Source organism: Geotrypetes seraphini, chromosome 11 (genome assembly GCF_902459505.1).
Source record: "Geotrypetes seraphini chromosome 11, aGeoSer1.1, whole genome shotgun sequence".
NCBI lineage: Eukaryota > Metazoa > Chordata > Amphibia > Gymnophiona > Dermophiidae > Geotrypetes > Geotrypetes seraphini.
The window spans coordinates 39,958,473-39,979,651 of NC_047094.1; the positions used below are offsets into that span (position 1 = coordinate 39,958,473).

Here is a 21,179-nt window from a genome sequence, read left to right on the forward strand (position 1 = left end):
CACAGTGATCAAAATATGGACTTACCTGCATGTTACCATGACTTTACCGTTCATATCTCTGAAGTCCACCTCTTCTGCACAGATTGAACTGAATGATATCATTTTGAAAACAGGGATCGTCCAGTTTTTGCAGCATCTTGCAATACCTGTCAATAATAGCAATAATCTTTTAAAGTAATAATACTAGTAAAGTAAAAGTAATTTCTTTCTGGGTTATTTGGAAAAATGATGGGGGGGGGTCCCATTTTTTCAGGACACCATGCAGAGGAGGCATAGCTTAGTGCACTGATGTGCCAGTACCTATTGTTATCACAAGTGTACTTCTAGGATATGAGAACATGCCCCTGATATAGACATTTGCCGAAACATAGGGGGAGTACGGCTGAAGGGAAGGAAAATATATGAACTCAACATGAAAGGCTTTGGCATGTCCTTGTTAATATAGCTTAGTCCAGCTAAGGGATAAAGATAGGGTTGCCAGACGTCTGGATTTCCACGGACATGCCCTCATTTTTGAAGACATGTCGGGGGGAGGGGGGATCATAGTAACAGACTTCATCTCTCATTGGAAAAATCTATCAACCAACATCCTTGATGAACTAGCCCCACTACAAACCAAAACCAGAACCAGCAGGAGATCTGACCAATGGTTCGACAATGAACTGCTCCAACTCAAAAGACAGTGTAGAAGACTAGAAAGAAAATGGAAAAAAACAAACCTAGATCAAACTAAAATCGCTTGGAAAAAAATCAACAAACAATACAAACTTCTACTAAAGGACAAGAGAAAAACTCATTACACAAATCTTATAGGCACAGACACCCAAGACTCCAAAAAACTATTTCAAATCTTAAAAGACCTCACAGATACCAAACCCTACACAACCACTAATAATACCCCTCCCCCCTCAGCTACCTTCCTGGCAGAACACTTCAAGAACAAAATCACAAACGCCAGAGCCACCCTCAATGTTACCCCATCCCTCCTAAACATAATCACAACTCACCCCACAGACAAAGATTCAACTGCAGCAGACAGAACTTGGTCACATTTCCCCAATATACAATGGTCCGAACTCAACTATCTCTACAAAAAATACAGCCACGCCTCCTGTGACCTCAACCACTGCCCTTCATATCTCCTTACTACCTCCAGTGTAAAATTCTGTACTCTACTTCTACAATGGATTCAATCCACGCTCAAAGACGGCATTTTCCTCTCGGTCCTCAGCGAAATCATCATCACCCCAATCCAAAAAGACCCAAAAGGTCCACCAGATCAACCATCCAACTTCAGATCTATTGCCTCAATACCACTATACGTCAAACTCACAGAAGGCCTATTAGCCAAACTCCTCACCAACTATCTGGATGACCATAACCTACTCCACCCCATGCAATCCGGCTTCAGAACAAACTTCAGCACAGAGACACTACTTGGCTCCCTCATGGATACAATCAGACAACAACTAAGCACAGGAAAAAAAATACTTCTCATACAACTGGACCTAACTGCAGCATTCGATCTATTAGACCACAATATCCTTCTGCAAATACTGGATACAATAGGTATCTCAGACAAAGTATACTCTTGGTTCGAAGGTTTCCTAAAATCCAGAACCTACAGTGTAAAATCTAACAAAGAAAAATCAAAACCTTGGTCAAACCCCTGCGGAGTACCACAGGGATCCCCACTATCCCCTACCCTCTTCAACCTATACACTGCCTCTCTCGGAACACATCTAGACAATCTAGGCATAACCACCTACAGTTACGCGGATGACATTACCATTTTCTTACCCTATGATCAATCAACGTCCTCCCTGACCAAAACACTACAACGAACACTAGACTCCATTACGACCTGGATGAAAGATCACAAACTTAAACTCAATCCAGACAAAACCAAATTCATTCTCTTTGAAAATGACAAAATCCAAACCATAGCCAACCTAGAACTCAACTCAATCAACTACCCCATCCAAACCACCATAAAACTACTAGGAATAACTATAGACAGATGCTGTACCATGCAACCGCAAATAAACAACACAATACAGAAATCCTTCGCTATCATGAGAAATCTCAGACAAATTTGGAAATTCTTTGAAAGAACACAATTCCAGCTTATAGTACAATCCCTAATCCTAGGACTACTGGACTATTGCAACATCCTCTACCTCCCATGCCCAACCTTTATGACCAAACAACTACAAACAATCCAAAATACAGCTTTAAGACTCATCTACTCATTGAGAAAACATGAAGCCTACATCAACTCACATTGGCTACCAATCCAAGAAAGAATACAATTCAAATTCTACTGCATGTTATTCAAAACTCTTAACGGAGACAGCCCGTCCTACCTGAACAACCGCCTCATCCCAGCATCCACAACCAGACACAGAAAAACACACTCCCCATTCATTCCCCCCCCCTGATCAAAGAAGTAAAACGATCAAAACTACATGACAGTCTCCTAGCCACGCAAGCAGCAAGACTAGACAACCAGATCTCCAACCTTCTGATGTCCACCCCAGACTACAAGACATTCAGAAAAGATCTAAAAACCATACTTTTCAAGAAATTCCTGAAACAGCCCTAACCTCACGTACTCTCAACAACACTAATCTACCCTTTACTATCATAGCAAGGACAATTGTAGTTTATAAATCTTCAACTAAGCCTCCCTGTTCTTAACTACCAAAGAAATGTCAAAAGATCTACTTTCTACCTCTCTAGCAATTCTATTGTTATCCCATTGTAACCCTGTTTATAAATCTTTTGTAAGCCGCCTTGAACCGCAAGGTAATGGCGGAATAGAAATCCCTAATGTAATGTAATGTAATAGTAGATGACGGCAGATAAAGACCCGAATGGTCCATCCAGTCTGCCCAACCTGATTCAATATATATATATTTTTTTTCTTAGCTATTTCTGGGCAAAAATCCAAAGCTCTGTCCAGTACTGTGCTTAGGTTCCAACTACTGAAGTCTCCGTCAAAACTCACTCCAGCCCATCTACACCCTCCCAGCCATTGATGCCCTCCCAGCCCATCCTCCACCAAACGGCCATATACAGACACAGACACAGTACTGGCCTTAGTTCTTCACTATTTACTATTATTTTCAAAACCCGGCACTTTATCCAGGTTTTGAAAAGCTTCCCATCAAAATCGCATTGGGAAGGGGCATCCGCGCATGCATGGATGCAACGTGGTGATGTCACGTGGGTGTAGGCGTGACATCATTGAGTTGTGTCCGTTGATGTGCGGATGCCGTCTGGGGGCGAGGCTGGGGGGGGGTTGGAACGGTGCATGACACAGGCAGAATGGGGAAGAAATGGGCGTGGCCATGGGTCCTTTGGCAAAATCTGGTAACCCTAGGCAGAGATTCCTTAAAATAGTTACAACTTTGAACACAACGTGGTTAAGATTTCAATAATAACTGCCCAGAAATAGATTGGAATGAAAAGATAGATGAGGAATTTTCCATAGTTCTATGGAATCATGCAACTTGTTGATGAGCTGCCTGATTGAAGTCTACAAAATCCTGAGTGGAGTAGAACAGGCACAAGTGGATCGATTTTTCACTCTGTCAAAAATTACAAAGACTAGGGGACACTCGATGAAGTTGCAGGGAAATACTGTTAAAACCAATAGGAGGAAATTTTGTTTTACTTCTCTCAGTTGCTCTTATGGCTCTTGAGATTGTATTTAAAAAAAAAAGAAAAATAATTTTTGGGACTTAAAGTTCAAATGTGTCCAGATTTGGCAAGGGACACTGAGGCGTAGGAAAGAATTTCTTCTGTTGAAACCTGGTATTTTCGCTTTTGGGGCTACATTTTTTCTTTGTTATCTATGTAAATGTATAATATATTATAAATCGCATAAATTTGTTTTCTGTGACAATATTTCTGTCACTGTTGAGGCTGGAGAGTGCTCAATGAAAGATAGACAGATGCCCTTATCTCTGTTAACCTGTTACTGCTTTTTTCTTTAAATAATTTTCTTTTCTTTTTTTTTAAATTCTTTATTCATTTTGAAAACTTACAGCAAGCGTACAGGAATATATCATTTGTAAAAACAATAACACTTGTAATTCTCATATAATTCTAAAAACAGAAAAATTATATCCCGTCCCACCCACCTTCTTTCAAATATTATAATCAATTATATCATAAATATAATATAAACATATAATTTAGTGAAATTTCCAGAAAAACTCCCCCCACCCCCCATGTGTACATATATTCATCCAAGGAAAATGATGTTTACTCATTACAATATCGTTCCAATAATTTTCTTGTTTTCGCTGCTATATATATTTTGGATCCTATTTGAAGATGAGCTGAATTTAAGCTATGGTTTTTCTTTGATTATAATAGTGTAAAATTTTGGTTTTTCATGTCTTGAATTTTGCTTTCTGTACAAGTTAATCTTGACTATGAATATTTGAAAACTTATAAATAAATAAAATAAAAAAGGTGGACATTTTTTTTCATTCAGAGAATAGTTAAGCTCTGGAACCTATTGCCAGAGGTTGTGGTAAGAGTGGATAGCGTAGCTGGTTTTAAGAAAGGTTTGGACAAGTTCCTGGAGGAAAAGTCCATAGTCTGTAATTGAGAAAGACATGGGGGAAGCTACTGCTTGCTCTGTATTGGCAGTATGGAATATTGCTACATCTTGGGTTTTGGCCAAGTACTAGTGACCTGGATTGGCCACCGTGATAACAGGCTACTGGGCTTGATGGACCATGGGTCTGACCCAATAAGGCTATTCTTATGTTCTTTTGGAAAGGATATTGGATACTTAGACTGGCCTCCTGTATCTGAAGAACAGAAAGCATGGGACAAGCACAGAGGATCGCTAAGGGAAAGGAAAAGATAGGCCCTATGATCTTTATCTACCGTCATTTTCTCTGTTGCTTTTTTTTTTTACATTCTGTGACATTTCACATCAGGTATGATGCAAAAAAACAAAAAAAACAAAAAACATTTTGGTACTGTTATTTACATTTAATCAAACATCTCAGGAACATCTGTCAAAGTCAATAAAAAAGTTTGACAGCACTATTGGATAAAAGGTTAATATCTGATCTCTCTCCAAATAAACCCTGAGCCCATGAATTTGGATGAAATGCATCTTAAATTAGGTTTCTTTAAAACAGGCATAACAAAGTGTGGCATCTTCCTTTGCATCAGTGCTTGATAAACCAGCTGCAGGATTTCTGTAGTGATTATGCTGTCACTTCTCAGTGGTTCACTCCTTGCCACCTATAATTTAAATGAAAGTAAATACTTTGTTTTAGCAGGTTTCCCCCTACACGCCAAAATTAATTACAGATGCACTGAATCGAAAGACAAGCTTCATTTTAAAGTGTGATGCATCTTTCATATATTAGTTCAAATATTATCCGTATGCATAGCAAAGAAATACAGTATATTGCTTTCTGGAATAGATGGTGGAATGAATATGCAGTATGCTCACAACTGTACAATACAGCTCAGTGTGCACATTCCTGTAAAATGATTGTGGCAAGTAGATGAGACATTCGTTTTCCTCACCACATGGTTGTCTTGTAACAATAGGCAAACTTAAATTGTGGTTTCACTGGTTAAAATCTTTGCCAACATTGTAATGGATATCATGAGAAAAAAAGACATATTCATGTGCATTCATTTAGAGCTATGCCGAATATTCGTGTTCAGTTCAATTAAAACTCAAATAGTGCCTCGAATATATTATTCGTATTTGGTCAAATGGTGATTTAAATTTAACTACGAGTAATCCAGGGTTCTACGGTGCTAAATCATCTAATATAATAAAACGCTAGGCCTCGCATGCGCACTTCCTATGTGTGCGCCGGTTTTCCGTGAGCTGTAGCGACACATAGGAAGTGCGCATGCGCGGCTTACGTTCTATCCTGCTCCCTGTTCAAAGACGCAGCGGTCGCCGTCTCTCCACTCTCTCTCTTCCTCCCTCCCCCCCAGGCGGATGTTGACCGTGGCAGCCAAACCCCTGTGCCGCTCACATCAAAAGCAAACCCTTCCGGGTTTTAAGTTGGGCACTGCTTCTCCTGCGGCGCGGCGGCCCGAGTCAGATGTCGGCCGCCTCCTTCCCTCCCCCCCAACCCGGAAACGAAACGCCGAGGTAATCTCGCTATGGGAGGGGCAGATGGGAGGGTCAATGGGGTCGGATGCACGGTGGCGGGGGCGGGGAAAGATGGAAACAGGCTGATCACAGGTTCTAATGCTGATCCTTGGGTCTACTACACAGGGGGATGGGAGGGAGGCAGGCAGGCTGGCTTCGGGGGTGGGGTTGGGTCAAAGTCTGGAAGGCAGTGAGGGGGACATAGGAAGGAGGCACTGGGGGGCACTAAGGACATAGGAAGGGGCACTGAGGGAACTAAGGACACAGGACAGAGGCACTGGGGGCACTAAGGACACGGGAAGGAGGCACTGGGGGCACTAAGGACATGGGAAGGAAGAACTGGGCTACTAAGGACATAGGAGGCACTGAGGGCACTAAGGACATAGGATGGGACAGTATGGACATAGGAAGTGGGCCACTGAGAGACAGACACAGAAAGAAAGATAGACAGACAGGCAGCATCCAAGGAGAAAGAGACAAAGAAAAAAAAACAATCCTAAAATAGATGTCTACTCTAGCACCCGTTAATGTAACGGGCTAAAATACTAGTAATAAAATAAACACTTGGGGCTGTAAGTTAGGCTGTGGTAGGGGCAGTGGCTTCCCCCGTGTCTTTCTCAATAACAGACTATGGACTCCAGGAATTTGTCCAAACCTTTCTTAAAACCAGCTACGCTCTCCGCTCTTACCACAACCTCTGGCAACGCGTTCCAGAGCTTAACTATTCTCTGAGTGAAATTTTTTTTTCCTCCTATTGGTTTTAAAAGTATTTCCCCGTAACTTTATTGAGTGTCCACTAGCCTTTGTAATGTTTGATGGAGTGAAAAATCGATCCACTTGTACCCGTTCTACTCCACTCAGGATTTTGTAGACTTCAGTCATATCTCCCCTCAGCCGTCTCTTTTCCAAGCCGAAGAGCCCTAACCAGTTTAGTCTTTCCTCGTACGAGAGGAGTTCCATCCCCTTTACCATCTTGGTTGCTCATCTTTCAACCTTGAGATATGGAGACCAGAATTGAACGCTTGCCTCGTATTGGTAGCATGGAATGTTGCTACTCCTTGGGTTTTATCCAGGTACTAGTGAATTGGATTGGCCACCTTGAGAACGGGCTTTTGGGCTTGATGGACCATTGGTCTGACCCAGTAAGGCTATTCTTATGTTCCTACCACTGCCTAACTTAATTGCTTTACTTGGTTTGACTGGCGCAGTAATTGACTTTACCGTCTAAAAACTAATTAAAAATCCATTAGAAAAAAAAAATAGGCACTCCCCCTACTGTGATAGGGGGAGGGGTTGGGACTTATATGCCATCTTTTTGTAGTTTTACAATTACACTCAAAGCAGTTTACATACAGGTACTTCAAGCATTTCCCCTATCTGTCCCGGTGGGCTCACAATCTATCTAATGTACCTGGGGCAGTGGAAGATTAAGTGAGTTGTCCAGGGACACAGGGAGCAGTGTAGGGTTGGAACCCACAACCTCAGGATGCTAAGGCTGTAGCTCTAACCACTACACCACACTCTCACTGGAACTGTGGCTGTCATGGCGGCACCTAAGGTCAAAGTAAGCGTGGTTATGGCCAGAAATGACCTTGGGCACCATTAGACGTGATTCTCCATCAAACAAAGGCACTGGTAATGTTGGCCTTTAAAACCCTGGTCTGCATTGACAGTACCTAAGTTTTGACATAAGCCGCCATTCTGGTAACGGCAGTGGCGTATCAAGGGGGAGGCGGGGGGGAGGTCCGCCCAAGGGGGTGCACAGCTGGCCACTCACCGGGGATTAGGCTGTCGCCGGGGAAAGGCTACCATTGCCGTCATCAGAAAGAAGCCAGCGCCGAGTTCTCCCTCCCTGCTTCTCTTCCCCGCGAGCCAACCAACTCTAGCCATCCAACGTCAATTGTGACGTCGGAGAGAACGTTCTGGGCCAGCCAATCGCTGCCTGGCTGGCCCGAAACATCCTCTCCGACGTTAGAATTGACATCGGGCAGCGAGAGTTGGTCGGCCCGCGGGAAAAGAAGCAGGGTGAATTCGGCGCTGGCCTGTTTCCGATGGCCAGTGGAAGCCTTTTCCTGGCGATGGTGGCAGCAGTATGTTTCACAATGGCGGTGGCATGGGGGAGGGCAGGGAGAAAGAAAGAAAGGGAGGAGGAGACAGGGAGCCAGAAAGAAAGAAAGGGGGGAGGGACAGGGATCCAGAAAGAAAGAAAGGGGGCAGGGTGAAAGAAAGAAAAAAATGGGGCACGGAGAGAGAGAGAAAGACAGACATAGAGAATGAAAGGGGGCATGGAGAGAGAAAGAAAGAAGGGGGCAGGGTGAAAGAAAGAAAAAGTTGGGGGAGGGAATGAGGTCTGGAGGCGATGAAGCATACAGGAGGCTGAAAGAAGGGAAGAAATATTGGATGCACAGTCAGAAGAATAAAGTGCAACCAGAGACTGATGAAATTACCAAACAAAGGTAGGAAAAATGATTTTATTTTCAATTTAGTGATCAAAATGTGTCCGTTTTGAGAATTTATATATGCTGTCTATATTTTGCACTATGGGCCCCTTTTACTAAACTGCAATAGCAGTTTTTAGCTCAGGGAGCCTATGAGCGTCGAGAGCAGCGTGGGGCATTCAGCGCAGCTCCCTGCGCTAAAAAATGCTATCGCGGTTTAGTAAAAAGGGAGGGGGTATATTTGTCTATTTTTGTATAGTTGTTACTGAGGTGACATTGCATAAAGTCATCTGCCTTGACCTCTTTGAAAATCCGTGGAATATAAATGATAATTAATATTTTCTCTGCGTACAGTGTGCTTTGTGTTTTTAAAATTTTATTGTTGGTAGATCATTTTGACTTGGCCACGAAGGTAAGGGGGAGGGAGGGCGGGGAGCTGCTGAAAGACATCTAGTAATCCTTGCAGGCTTGACTGTGCAGGGAATTATTTTTGTAAAATCATGTTTTGTTATGTGACTGGCATTATTTAGACTTTAATTTCTATGAATTAATAGAATGAAAATGATATAAAATTACTTGTTTGTTTTTATGTGCGTGCGCTGAAGGAAAGTGGAGAGAGAGTGGGCTGAGGACTCTGAAGGGAAATAGGGAAGAGAGAGTGGGGAGAAGACGCTGATTTATAATTGACAATTGTACAGAATATTGTTTCTTTTTATACTTTAATATAATAAGTTCAATATAAAACAATTAAAGGCTTGTGTGGATGGAATCAGGTGGTTTGCGGGGATGGGGACCGAGCTTACGGGGATTAGTCCAATAAAATGGTATTTTCTTATTTCTCATTATTTGTTTTATTTTTATTTGTTAATTTGTAAAGTGGTGATTGTTATGTATCAGTTTTTTCAAATTTACATCTACTGTCTTTATATTTTGCACAGTATTAGAGGACATGTATTACTGTTTTTGTGGTGTTGTGGTATTGCATTGTATGCAGAGTCTGGTTTCTTGGCAGTTCAGTTTAACTTCTGTCTACATATTTCTATTTTTAGTTTGTGATTATTCCATATTGGGCGAGGGTGTATCTGTCTGTGTGTATGAAAGGGACATGGCTTTCTGATAGCATCGACTGTACAGGATCAATTGATTGTGCAGGATCTGGTTTGTTTAGTTTTACAATGTATGTGTTAGTGTTCTAGTGCTCACTGCAGTGTTTAAGATGCTGCCTTTTCCTAGGTACACTCTTGTGCGATATGTAGATTGTTACTAAAAAAATATTTTTCATATGGATGGGGGGGGGTGTCACATATGCTAGGTACGTCACTGGGTAACGGCGCCTACTCATGATTCGCACACGGCTGACACCATTTCTGGAAGCACTGGCTGATATAGACACAGTTTCCAGAATCTGGGCCTTGATGTCTAATTTCACGTTGCTTCTTTTATTATATATGTTAAAGCTCAATACCCCTTATTCGTATTTTGTATTCGTATTTGGCCAAATAGCAAATGTGCTATTTAGTATAGATCTGTTCAATAGTATTTAATTGGTTCATCAGTGTGCATTAAAGTAATTTAACACAGTAAGGAGCTCTTTTACTAAGCTGGTAGGCACTAACGAGGGCCTAACGCAACTTATAACGGCATGCCATGGGACATGCTTCTGGGGCATCCTATGGTAACTGCCAAATATGCACTTGCTAAAAAAGAATTTTTTTGAGATCTGTCAGGGGGTGGAGAGTGGGCAATCCTGTGCTAATGAAAGCAGTTACATTACCATGTGCTAACTGGTTAATTCACAGATAGTGCATGAGCACTTAAACCCCAAGTCTATAAAAGACACCTTTAGTTAGGTGCCTAGATTGGCATGTCTAGCTGATATAGGCACTTAACTTAATTTTTTTAATTGGCTTAAATCGGTGCTGATAATTGAAAGTGCCATTAAAAAACAATTTGCTGGTAGGAGCCTAACTTGGGGCTAGATTCACTAAGCCCACCGATTGTGTCCCGACCACTTAGCGACCCCTTTGGAATCCCGACCCAGATTCACTAACTTTCCTCCTGAGCTTATCCGCACCCGATCTGCGCAGGCAAATGAGGGGGAATGGCATGCAAATAGAGGCAGGCAGCGATTCACTAAAAAAAAAAAATAAAAAATGACGGACACCGACTGGGCTGGCCGATCGAAAAATAAGCGACTGCAGAGGACCAGTCGCTCAAGTCCTTGCTGACTGCCCTTCTCTTTGCCGCCCTGCTTTCTGCTCTTGCTGCCCTGATTTCTGCTGCGATTCTCGACTCTTGCCATCCTGCTCTCTGCCCCGATTCTCCGCTCTTCTCTGACTTGACTATCTGCTCTTCTCTGCTCCGATTCTCCACTCTTCTCTGTTCTGATTCTCCGCTCTTCTCTGCCTCGACTCTCCGCTCTTCGCTTCCCCTGACTCTCCTGCCCTTCCCCATAGTGCAAGCCCATGGTTTTAACCCATGGGTTAAAACCACAGGCTCATGAAGTTAAAGAAAAAAAATCAAAAAAAGTTTCCAGCTCTGCCGGACATGGAGGGCCAGCGCATGCGAAAACCTCTACAGAAGGTCTGCGCATGCGTCAGGATCATTGGAGAGCGATCCGTGTGGTCAGTTGGGGGCGTGATTCCGATCGCCCTCATTTGCATGAGGGCGATTCGTGAATCAGCCCCCCGGCCAAGATTGGATCGGATTGCTCACAGATCGGCCTAAGTGAATCTAGCCCTTGGTAGACACATATCATATCGATATAGGTGTCTATAGTGAGGTACCTACCAACAAGTAGGCATGGTTAAGGATGGATTTGGAGCAGATATGAGGTGGAGTTTGGGTGTGGATTGAGTTAGGCACTAGTAGGCGTCTACCTTATGCGCACTCATTTAGAGCAAGAAAAACCTTGCCTAAATGGACTGCACCTAAAGAATGCTTAGCACCACTAGGCACAATTCTATAAATGACATCTAGCAGTGGATTGATAACTGCACCAAACAGCGCCTAGGAGTTAGACACCATTTATAGAACCTGGCCCTTAGGACTGGATTCTACAAACAGCACTGATATCAATGGCTGCCTAAAAAATGGACACCGATCGCATGTCAATCACGTGGCACTTGGGATCACTATCGCGGCAGGAGAGATAGCCAATCTCTCCTGCCGCGATCCACCCCTCCCGACACAATCGTGGCAGGAGGGAGCCCAAGTCCTCCTGCCCTGGTGAAACCCCCTACCCCCACCCCCGGGAATGGGGCGCCTCAGCCAATCAGGGCCTTTACGCCTCTCCCTACTCATCTGATGATGCATTGGGGTGTGGCCTAAGGCCGCACTCATCGGCGGAGGAGGTGTGGAGCAGGAGGGACTGAGAACCCCTCCTGCTCCCAACAATATTAAGGTACGGGGAAGGGGTGGGCCTTGCCCAGTTATCCTGTTGGCCTCGGAGGAGGCCTGGAGCAGGAGGGAATGAGCACTCATCCTACTCCCAATGATTTTTAAAGGTAGGGGGGGAGTAGATGGGCCAGGCCCGGCTGTCCGCCTGTCCTGCCGGCCTAGCGGGGCGGCGTTTGGGGGGAAGGGGCATTTTGTGGGGGTTTGGGGAGGGAGAAAACAGTTCAGGGGGGGCTTTATTTATTTATTTTTTTAAATGAGCAGATATTTTGCTTGTGTAAAACACGCAAAATATCTGCCCGATTAAAAAAAAAAAAAAATTACAAGCCCTGACAGCAGTGACAGGAAGCTGCTTCTCCTGTCACTGTCAGGGGCTGCGCATGAGCGGGGATCGCACATTTGCAATCCCTGCTAGCAAATGGGACGTTCTTCCTATTGCCCTCATTTGAATATGACTGATTTGTGAATCAGTTGGACCTGCCCGAATCGGAAATGGATTGCTTTGATTTGGGCAGGTTAGTGAATCTAGGCCTTAGACGTTTTTTTTTTTTTTTAATGCCCCTCCACCTGTTTAATTATTGTAAAGAGGTCTATCTAAATTTGTGCTAATTTAATTATAATGGTTGTTATGGAAAAAAGAAGCATGATATTGTTAGAATGATTAAAATAACTGAAGTAAATAAACTGTAACATTTGTAAGAAGCCAAATAAAGGAAATGTGGTCTCTACTGACATCTGGTGCCTTTAGGATGTAATACAATGGAACAATTATCCTGCTCTGCGTAAGGCAGCTACAATATAGAGAACAATTTACTGAAGCAAATACATGAAAAGTGATTTTCAAAGGGGATTTAGCCAAATAACTGCTAGATTGCCCTGGTAGAAAAGTGTTCTCTTTACAGCACCCAAAGTAAACAGTATATGGACTTTGATAGCACAGGTATATTTAGTTAGATTGAAAAGGCATTTAAAGGGGCATGTTTAGGTTGATACATTAACACTCAGAAATCAACGTTGCAGAACATTGCATGAAACATGGACATGGTTTTGGTATGCTTTGATGTGTCTCTCTACAATGGGTCGCACTTCTGAGTAGAGGGGGGTGACCGATAGAGGATTTTGTTACAAGAACAGAAGTGGATCTTCCATTTGAATACTTTAGAACCAGCTCACCTGAATTAAAAAATAGAATGGTGTCTTTTTTTTCTAAAAATTATTTTTCTAAGAATTATTTCTCTGTAAAAATTCCTTAATAAGTATTGAGAGCTGCTTGGTTGAATTTGATGTTGGCATCTGACATCAAGATTATATGTGAGAGCCTTCATAAGACAGCTGTTGGTAGAATAAAGTAGATATAAGGCATTTTTGAGTTCAAATTATGGCCTTTTGTATTCTGACCTTACCTTTCCTATATCTGCCGCAGGGGCCATGTGCCCTGAAGCAGGTAAGCAAAATGCTGACCATCACTAGTGAGCTGTTTGTTCCATACAATATAAGTAGAAGGTTCTACAATATTGACAGCTAAGTGTTAGAGGGCAAATCAAAAAGTAAAGGCAAAATACATTCAATTGAATATATTACTTGTTGTGAACATATCACAACAATTGAACATATCACTTCTCCACACAGTCCCCATGCAAGATGATGCATTTGTTACAACAATCAACTAGCTTCTGCTTTCCTGCAGATAAGTTTTTTGGCTGCTCCCAAAGCCAGGTGAGCACCACTTCCTTTACTTTATCATGCTTTGTCTTTTGCTCTCCGGGTCGCAGTGATGCACCCAGGTCTCGTCGCTGGTGACAGTTCTCTCCAGAATACTCGGATCTTCTCCATACCATCTCAGGAACTAGGTCATGACCTCCACACGCTGTTGCTTGTGCAGTCAGCTGTTTGGGAACCCATCGTGCGCAGACTTTCTGTATCCCAAGTCATCATGCATTATGGCAAACGCAGATCCATAGCTGATATCCAAATTTGCAGCCAATTGAGATACCATTATTACCCGTCAGTCTTCTCTAATCAAGGCATCTGCTCTGTCAATGTGCTCTTCTGTGTGCAATGTCGATGGGCAACCAGAGCAACTTTTGTCGGTTGCACCTGTTCTTCCCACTTTAAACCTTTTTACCACCCATAAACTTTTCATTGATTCATGGTGCTATGTTCATACTGAATCAGTATCCACCAGTGAATTTCCACAGGTTTCACTCCCTCTATGCAAAGAAAGTGCACTACTGCACATTGTTCTTTGATGGTGCAATCTTACAATGGAGCATTCATATTTCTGACCTTGTGGCTGTCACATGACTAAAGACTGAGTGTTGCAGTCTGCTTGGATGAATTATCCAACAGGCAATGTATGAGTACCAGGGCAGGATTAATTCATCGAGGGCCCCTAGGCACACAGGTACACTGGGCCCCCTGCCCTGCCCCACCCCACCATGCGCCCAGGCGGAAACAGGAAGCTGCGTCAGAGGGAAGCTTTGGGCAAGCAGCACCGCTTGCAAAATTACAGTTCCCGTTGCCTTTCTTACCCGCGTTGCTTGCTTGTCTTACTTTCCGTTGATGGGGGGGGGGGGGTGGCGCGTTGCCGATCGATGCTGGAAGGGCCCATCGCCGTTTGGAAAAAACAATGTTGATACCCTCCTTCATCGGGCCCCCGTGACCATTTTGGGCCCTAGACACATGCCTACAGGGCCTATTGGTTAATCCTGCCCTGACGAGTACATATGTTGAATTTCGCTAGCTCTGTTCTGGTTATTGTGTAAACAATTGCCTTTAATTTTTGATTTGCCCTTGTATATTAGAAGTCACTAGTCTTTTAGTCCGTTACATTAACGGGTGCTAGAATAGATGTATGTGTCTTTCTTTCTTTCTCTCTCTTTCCTTGGCTACTGTCTGTCTGTTTTTGTTTCTGTCTCTCTCCACCACCACCCCTTCCCTGCTCCCCCTGTCCAGCAGTAGCCCTTCTCCCTTCATTTTACCTTTTACCCGATTTTCCTGGTGGTCTGCAGGTGGTTTTGGGGTCTCAGCATTGTGGAATAAAGGCAATGTTTAAACCGCCGCAGGCTCGTACGGATGGTGAAACTGCCGCCTGCTCTACTGCGCATGCGGAAACCGCTGAACGAAACAGTTGCACTCTCCTTCTTCTGCCTCCTTCTGCCCCACGCGCCGCAAGCCGCCCCACATGCCTCAAATCGAATTCGGCACGGAGGCACACATCACGGCGGCAGGGATCACGGCCTCCTAAGTGCGCATGCGCGCTTAGGGTTTTATTATAGAGGATAGCTGAGACTTAATAAATGAGAGGGGGAGGGTTTTTTATGCCTATGATGAAGAGTTAAACTCGACATACTTTGAAGTTTGGAGCTTTCTGAAACTTCTTCCTTCCTTCCCAGGTCAGTTACACCTTACCAAATGCGATTACTGTGGTTTAGCATTTCTTTGGTGTGTTTAACAATTGTTTTTTTTATCCAGCTCCCAACTTTATTATAGTTGATTCAAACAAACAAATGGATTCAGCGACAAGAAAACCAATCGCATGTTTTGGAGTATACACATTGCTGTACGAGGGGGTGCTGAAAAGTTTTCAGCCCAACCAAGAAGCGAATGATGTCGATATGGTTCAATAATCTAAAACAATGTCAAAACACAGAATTTTGTTTCTGCAAATTGACAGTTAAGGAAATAAGATAACACTCTTTTCAGCTACAGTGGCAAAATAATACTCAGAGTTTAGGAAGTTGGTTGGTTGGGCTGAGAACTTTTCGGCACTCCATCATAGGATTTTTTTTCCCCTGCTCCACTGACTGCGCATACAGTGTTATAGATTAGTCATTTATCTGCATAAAATTTAAATCTAGATTCCATGACTCCTAAAGCAAGCAGTAACTGCTGAAACACAAATCTTTGTCAATTCCAGTTGTTTGTTCCTGTGATTGTAAAAATCATGGAGGGACTAGTACATACCCAACTGATGGACTATCTTAATCAGTTCTCTCTTCTACACGAAACCCAATCCGGTTTCAGACCTTTATTTAGTATGGAGACAGTAATTGCAGCTATTTTAGACAAGCTGCGCCTACTGTTTAGCAGGGGCCTCAATGCATTGGTTATGCAATTCGATATGAGTTCAGCCTTTGACCTGATAGACCACAGGAAAATGCTACAATGCCTAGACACCATTGGTATCAAAGACGAGGTACTGAACTGGTTTCGTGGCTTCCTTACATCCCGCACCTATCAGGGACGCTTCAATTATGAGCTTTCCGATACCTGGAGCAATCCATCCGATGTGCCACAAGGGTCACCATTGTCTCCATTGCTATTTAACATCTACATGTCCTCACTGAGCTTGCAATTAACTCAGCTAGGGATAAAACTATTCAGTTATGCAGATGACTTCACGATTATAATCCCATTTGCTGACTCTATCTCGGAAACTATTCCCAAGGCTTCAGAAGCCATAAACATGATGGAGCAATGGATGACAAACTTCAAGCTCAAACTTAATTCAGAAAAAACAAAATTCTTCATTGCTTCACCACATCCCTTTGACACCAAAACACCTCTATGCATCAATGAACTTAATCACACCATACAGCCCACCATAAAGATACTAGGCGTAACTCTAGATCAATGCCTAACCATGAAAGACCAGGTGGACTCCTTAATCAGAAAGGGTTTCTTCACTCTCTGGAAACTCAGATCCATTAAAGCTTATTTCGATAAGTCGGCATTCAGAACCCTGGTCCAATCCCTTGTACTAAGTCAACTTGACTATTGTAACATCCCCCAAAAATATGCGACGTATACAACTAATGCAAAATGCAGCGGTCAGATTAATCTTAGGACTAAAGAAATTCGATCATGTATCACCCTACTACCGGCAGTTACATTGGTTAAATTTGCCTGCTTCTGCTTTAAAGCGCTAAACGGACTTGCCCCTAAACACATAATTGACCTTTTCTCCTTCTCTGCCAACAGACACAAGAGAAGCTCTCATTCCTACTTCGTTTCTCCCCCAGTTAGAGGTTGTAAACTGAAAAAACACCATGAACACCTTCTTTCACATCAAGCAGCATTGTGGGGTAAAGACCTAGATCAACCGCTTTTGCCCACTACTTATGAGGAATTCAGAAAATGTCTAAAAACTCAACTGTTCCTAAAGCTAGACAACTGACCCACTCATCTTCTTTCTCCTCCGTAGTGATTCCTCTGTCCTATTAATCTCTTTCTCTTCAACAACGCATTTCCGGTCCTATTAACTCTCCTCTTCCCCCCTCTTAAATTCAATCAATTTGTACCTCGCTTAAACTATTGTAAACCGCATAGAACTTAACGGTATTGCGGTATATAAGCTGTTAGTATTATTATTATTATTATTGATTTTCTTTTTGGTGGATATTTGTTTGTTCCTATGACTCTTCACCTTTGGATAGCTGTTAATGCTAGCTTATTACATAACAACATAAGAATAGCCTTACTATGGCAGGCCAAAGGTCCATCAAGCCCAGTAGCCCATTCTCACGGTGGCCAATCCGAGTCCCTAGTACCTGGTCAATACCCAAGGAGTAGCAACATTCCATGCAACCAATCCAGGGCAAGAAGTGGCTTGCTCCATGCCTTTCTCAATAACAGACTATGGACTTTTCCTCCAGGAAATTGTCCAAACCCTTCTTAAAACCAGCTACCCTATCCACTTTTACCACAACCTCTTAGTGGTCACATGGTCAGGGAATATATAGCCAAAATGTTTCACCCAAAGCTTTTTCAAGGCTTTTCCCTACAAAATACCAAAAACCTTATCAATATATTTATTAAAACCTCTTCCCGAATCAACATATTCTTAACTCCAGTAACTATAGACCTACCTTTAGTCACACTACCATCTCACCGGACCACTCTTCCAAACTAAGATGGCGGCGGCGTTCATTCTACAGTTTAAATCCCCGGCGCGTATCTCAGCTGACTCGTAACGTCATCTTCATTTGCAAATCATCACTGAGAGCGTGCCCAGTGTTTACCTCATAGACTCGCCCCTCCCCAGAATATAAGAAAATCTGATATACTTTTCATACAATCAAGAACTGATGACGAGTGGACACATAAAGTTTATGGCAATGAAATGCTTGAGCCTTAAGTGGTGTTGCTGAAGTTCTTTAAGAGTGAATTTGAATTGAGAGTCAGAAAGTATTTATATAGAATTGTATAAAAGGGATATAACTAGTGTTTGATCCCAAGTTGAGAACTGTGCCAATATTGGGAGAAGATCTTATGGGAGATCTGCATCTCCAAATGCTTGTTACTTGGTATTATTGCTCTCGTTCAGCATCAAGTTACGTAAAGCAGCCATTTCACCATCTGCCAATTCAAGGGTTAAACTACTTTTAAACTTTTGAACTAAGCAGTATATAAAGTTAATAAATCAAATCAAAATAGTCAACAGACCATTCAATGACCATAAACTATGCCCTGGAATGCACTGATTCATCCTCCTCCATAAGGAGGCAGGTTTTGAAGTATGTTTTAAATGCCAAAAGGAACAATTTAATTTATGTCCACTTGTCTGTAGGCAGCCAAAGCAGAAATCTTGCAGCCTTGAAGGGGCATAATCAAAAGAAATGTCTAAGTCCGAATTGGATGTAGGGTCACCCAAAGTCGGCAACGGCAAAATATCCATTCTCAAAAAGTACTTCCAAATATTTTTTTCACGAAAATCGTCTATCTGGACGTCCAGGTATTTGATCGTCCAGACCGCCACTATGTTTATCTTTATGAGAACATAAGATTTGCCGCTTCTGGGTCACACCAGTGACCCATCGTGCCCAGCAGTCTGCTCATTCGGCGGCCCTTAGGTCAAAGACCAGTGCCCTATTTGAGTCTAGCTTTACCTGCATATGTTCTGTTCCAATAGGAACTTATCCAAATATTTGTCTAAGTCCCAAATGCCCAGAGCAAGATCTTTTGGACATGGGAGGGGCCAGCAATGTGATGGATTGGCCTACCCGGATATGGCAACAGAGCAGTGGGGCACCTTACAGGGCACTGCTGTGAACTTCACAAAAAGGGTGCCACATAAAAATCTTACCAGAACTCCCTTATAGGTTAAGGTGAGACCCCCAAATATACTATACCCACCTGTCTACAACCCTAATAGCCCTTAGGGCTGTAGGTGCCACCTATATGGCAGTATAATATGATTTTGTTTTTTTTGTGGTGGGCTCACATGTTCCACCATGAATGTAGTGGTTAGAGTGGCTTATGGGCCAGGGTCCTCCTCTCTATGGTTCACTAGCCCACCTCCCCAGAGTACTTAAGCCACCTCTGTGCAGCTCTACTAGGTTTTGCTATGCCGATGTTCTGGAGGCAGGTATGTATGCTTTTATTCTGAACTTTGTGGGGGTGTAATGGGGGTAAGTGAACACGTATGTGTGGGGGCGGTCTTTACTTTGTCCCTGCAGTGGTTCTTTGGACACTTTGGATACCATTTGGGCACTACTACATGTGTTTACATCATCTAACTCACAACATATAAGTTCCATCTAGGAGGTCTTGTCAAACCGTCGATTATCCCTGCAGGACAACTAAGTCTAGATCGGCCCACATCCTGACCACATCCCGCCCTAACCACTCTTCCAAAAATGCACCTTTCAGCTCTGGGCGCACAGCGGGATTCAGAGTCCAAAAAAAGTCCCTGGATATGTCTAAAATGCCATTTCGATTATTGCCACTTGGATGACCTGTCTTTTAGATTGTCCAAGTGCGAGAACTGACGGCAGCCATTCAGGAAGTGGCATGGGGCCAGGCTGGATGCCGAAAAGATTGTTCCTGCCCTGCACCACTGGCTGGGACATTGGAGGAGGCAGCCAGAAGCAGTCCAGCGACGGAGGTATTTAAGGGGGATTAAAAAAGGTATGGGGGTATGATTTACAGGGGGGATGTCTTTAGATAGGCCGCCCCATATAAGCAAGCCGCACCCAGTACTCATGTTTGTAAAATCAATCTATAAGCCGTGGCCTATAGTTGGGGAAATACGGGTAGTCCATTTTAATGCTGCAAATGTTCATGTTCCACTACCCATCCCCCTTCTTTTTTCCTTAGGGCCAAGGATAGAAAGTCTCTGCTATTTTGAATCTGCAGCCTGTCTGGTTTTCCACCTTCAGGTTCTGTCACAATGAAATGATGATTAACAGTGACAAGGCCCTCAGAAAACCAAGAGGTGAGATGGTAGACTAGAAAATGACAGGAATTCTAGCCTTGTTGACACCTATATAACAGGTGTCAGCAATATTTGTCAGATAAAGGGAATGCATGAGCATTCTGGTGCTCCAGGCAGGACTGAAAGGAAAATGATGTGCTTGCAAAAGGTGCTCCCTCCCTGATAAAGTGCATCTGTTGTGTTAAATGCTCTGAAATCCTTCTGGTCAAAAGGAAAGAGAAGAAAAAAAATATCAAATAATTATTGTTTCCTGTGAGGCAATAGCTGCCATCCCACCAAGCAGAAAAAAATCCTGCATTGTAAGTAGGAGTGAAAAACTACATTGGGTCAATTTTTATTGATATATTTCTCATTTATTCCTATAGAGGGCATTTTCGATAGGACTTCTAAGTCTGAGGTTGGACGTTTTGGCAACACGTCCAAAAAAATGTCCATTTTCAAAATAGCCAGACGTCTATCTTTTATTTTTGAAAATGACCCATGAATAAGTTTTGATCCTTAGGATGTCTATCTATTTTGGGCCATTTTAAAAATAAAAATATCCAAATGAAAAACACATCAAAGCAGGTTTGGTAGATGTACCCAACTACCTTGTCTGATGACGGCAGAGGAATCCCCATCAGCAGAGCCGGTTATGGGGATTCTTGCTGGCTCAGCTGATAGGGATTCCATTTGCAAAGATCAGCTGAGCTGCGGAACCCTATATCCCTCCTTCTGACATCCCCCAACATCCTCCAGACCCCCTGCATCCCCCCACATCCTCCAACATTGCTAGACCCCACCAAAATCCCCAGATCCTCCCCCACATCCCCCCATATTGCTGGATCCCTTGACATCCCCGGACCCTCCCCGACATCCCCCCATATCCCCCAACATTGCTGGACCCCCCCCTGACATCCCTGGACCTTCCTCGATATCCCCCCATATCCCCTAACATTGTTGGCCCCCCTCCCACATCCCCGGAGTCCCATACCTT

The 21,179-nt window shown here is 43.2% G+C and overlaps 1 long non-coding RNA gene across 2 annotated transcripts in view; it reads right to left on the reverse strand.

Annotated features, from left to right (window-relative positions):
* Positions 1-21,179, reverse strand: part of LOC117345808 — a 61,931-nt gene that overhangs the window by 21,109 nt on the left and 19,643 nt on the right. For both annotated transcript variants that reach the window (XR_004536513.1, XR_004536514.1), the window contains exon 2: positions 26-146. This is a non-coding gene — a long non-coding RNA (uncharacterized LOC117345808). The remainder of the gene's footprint in view (positions 1-25; positions 147-21,179) is intronic.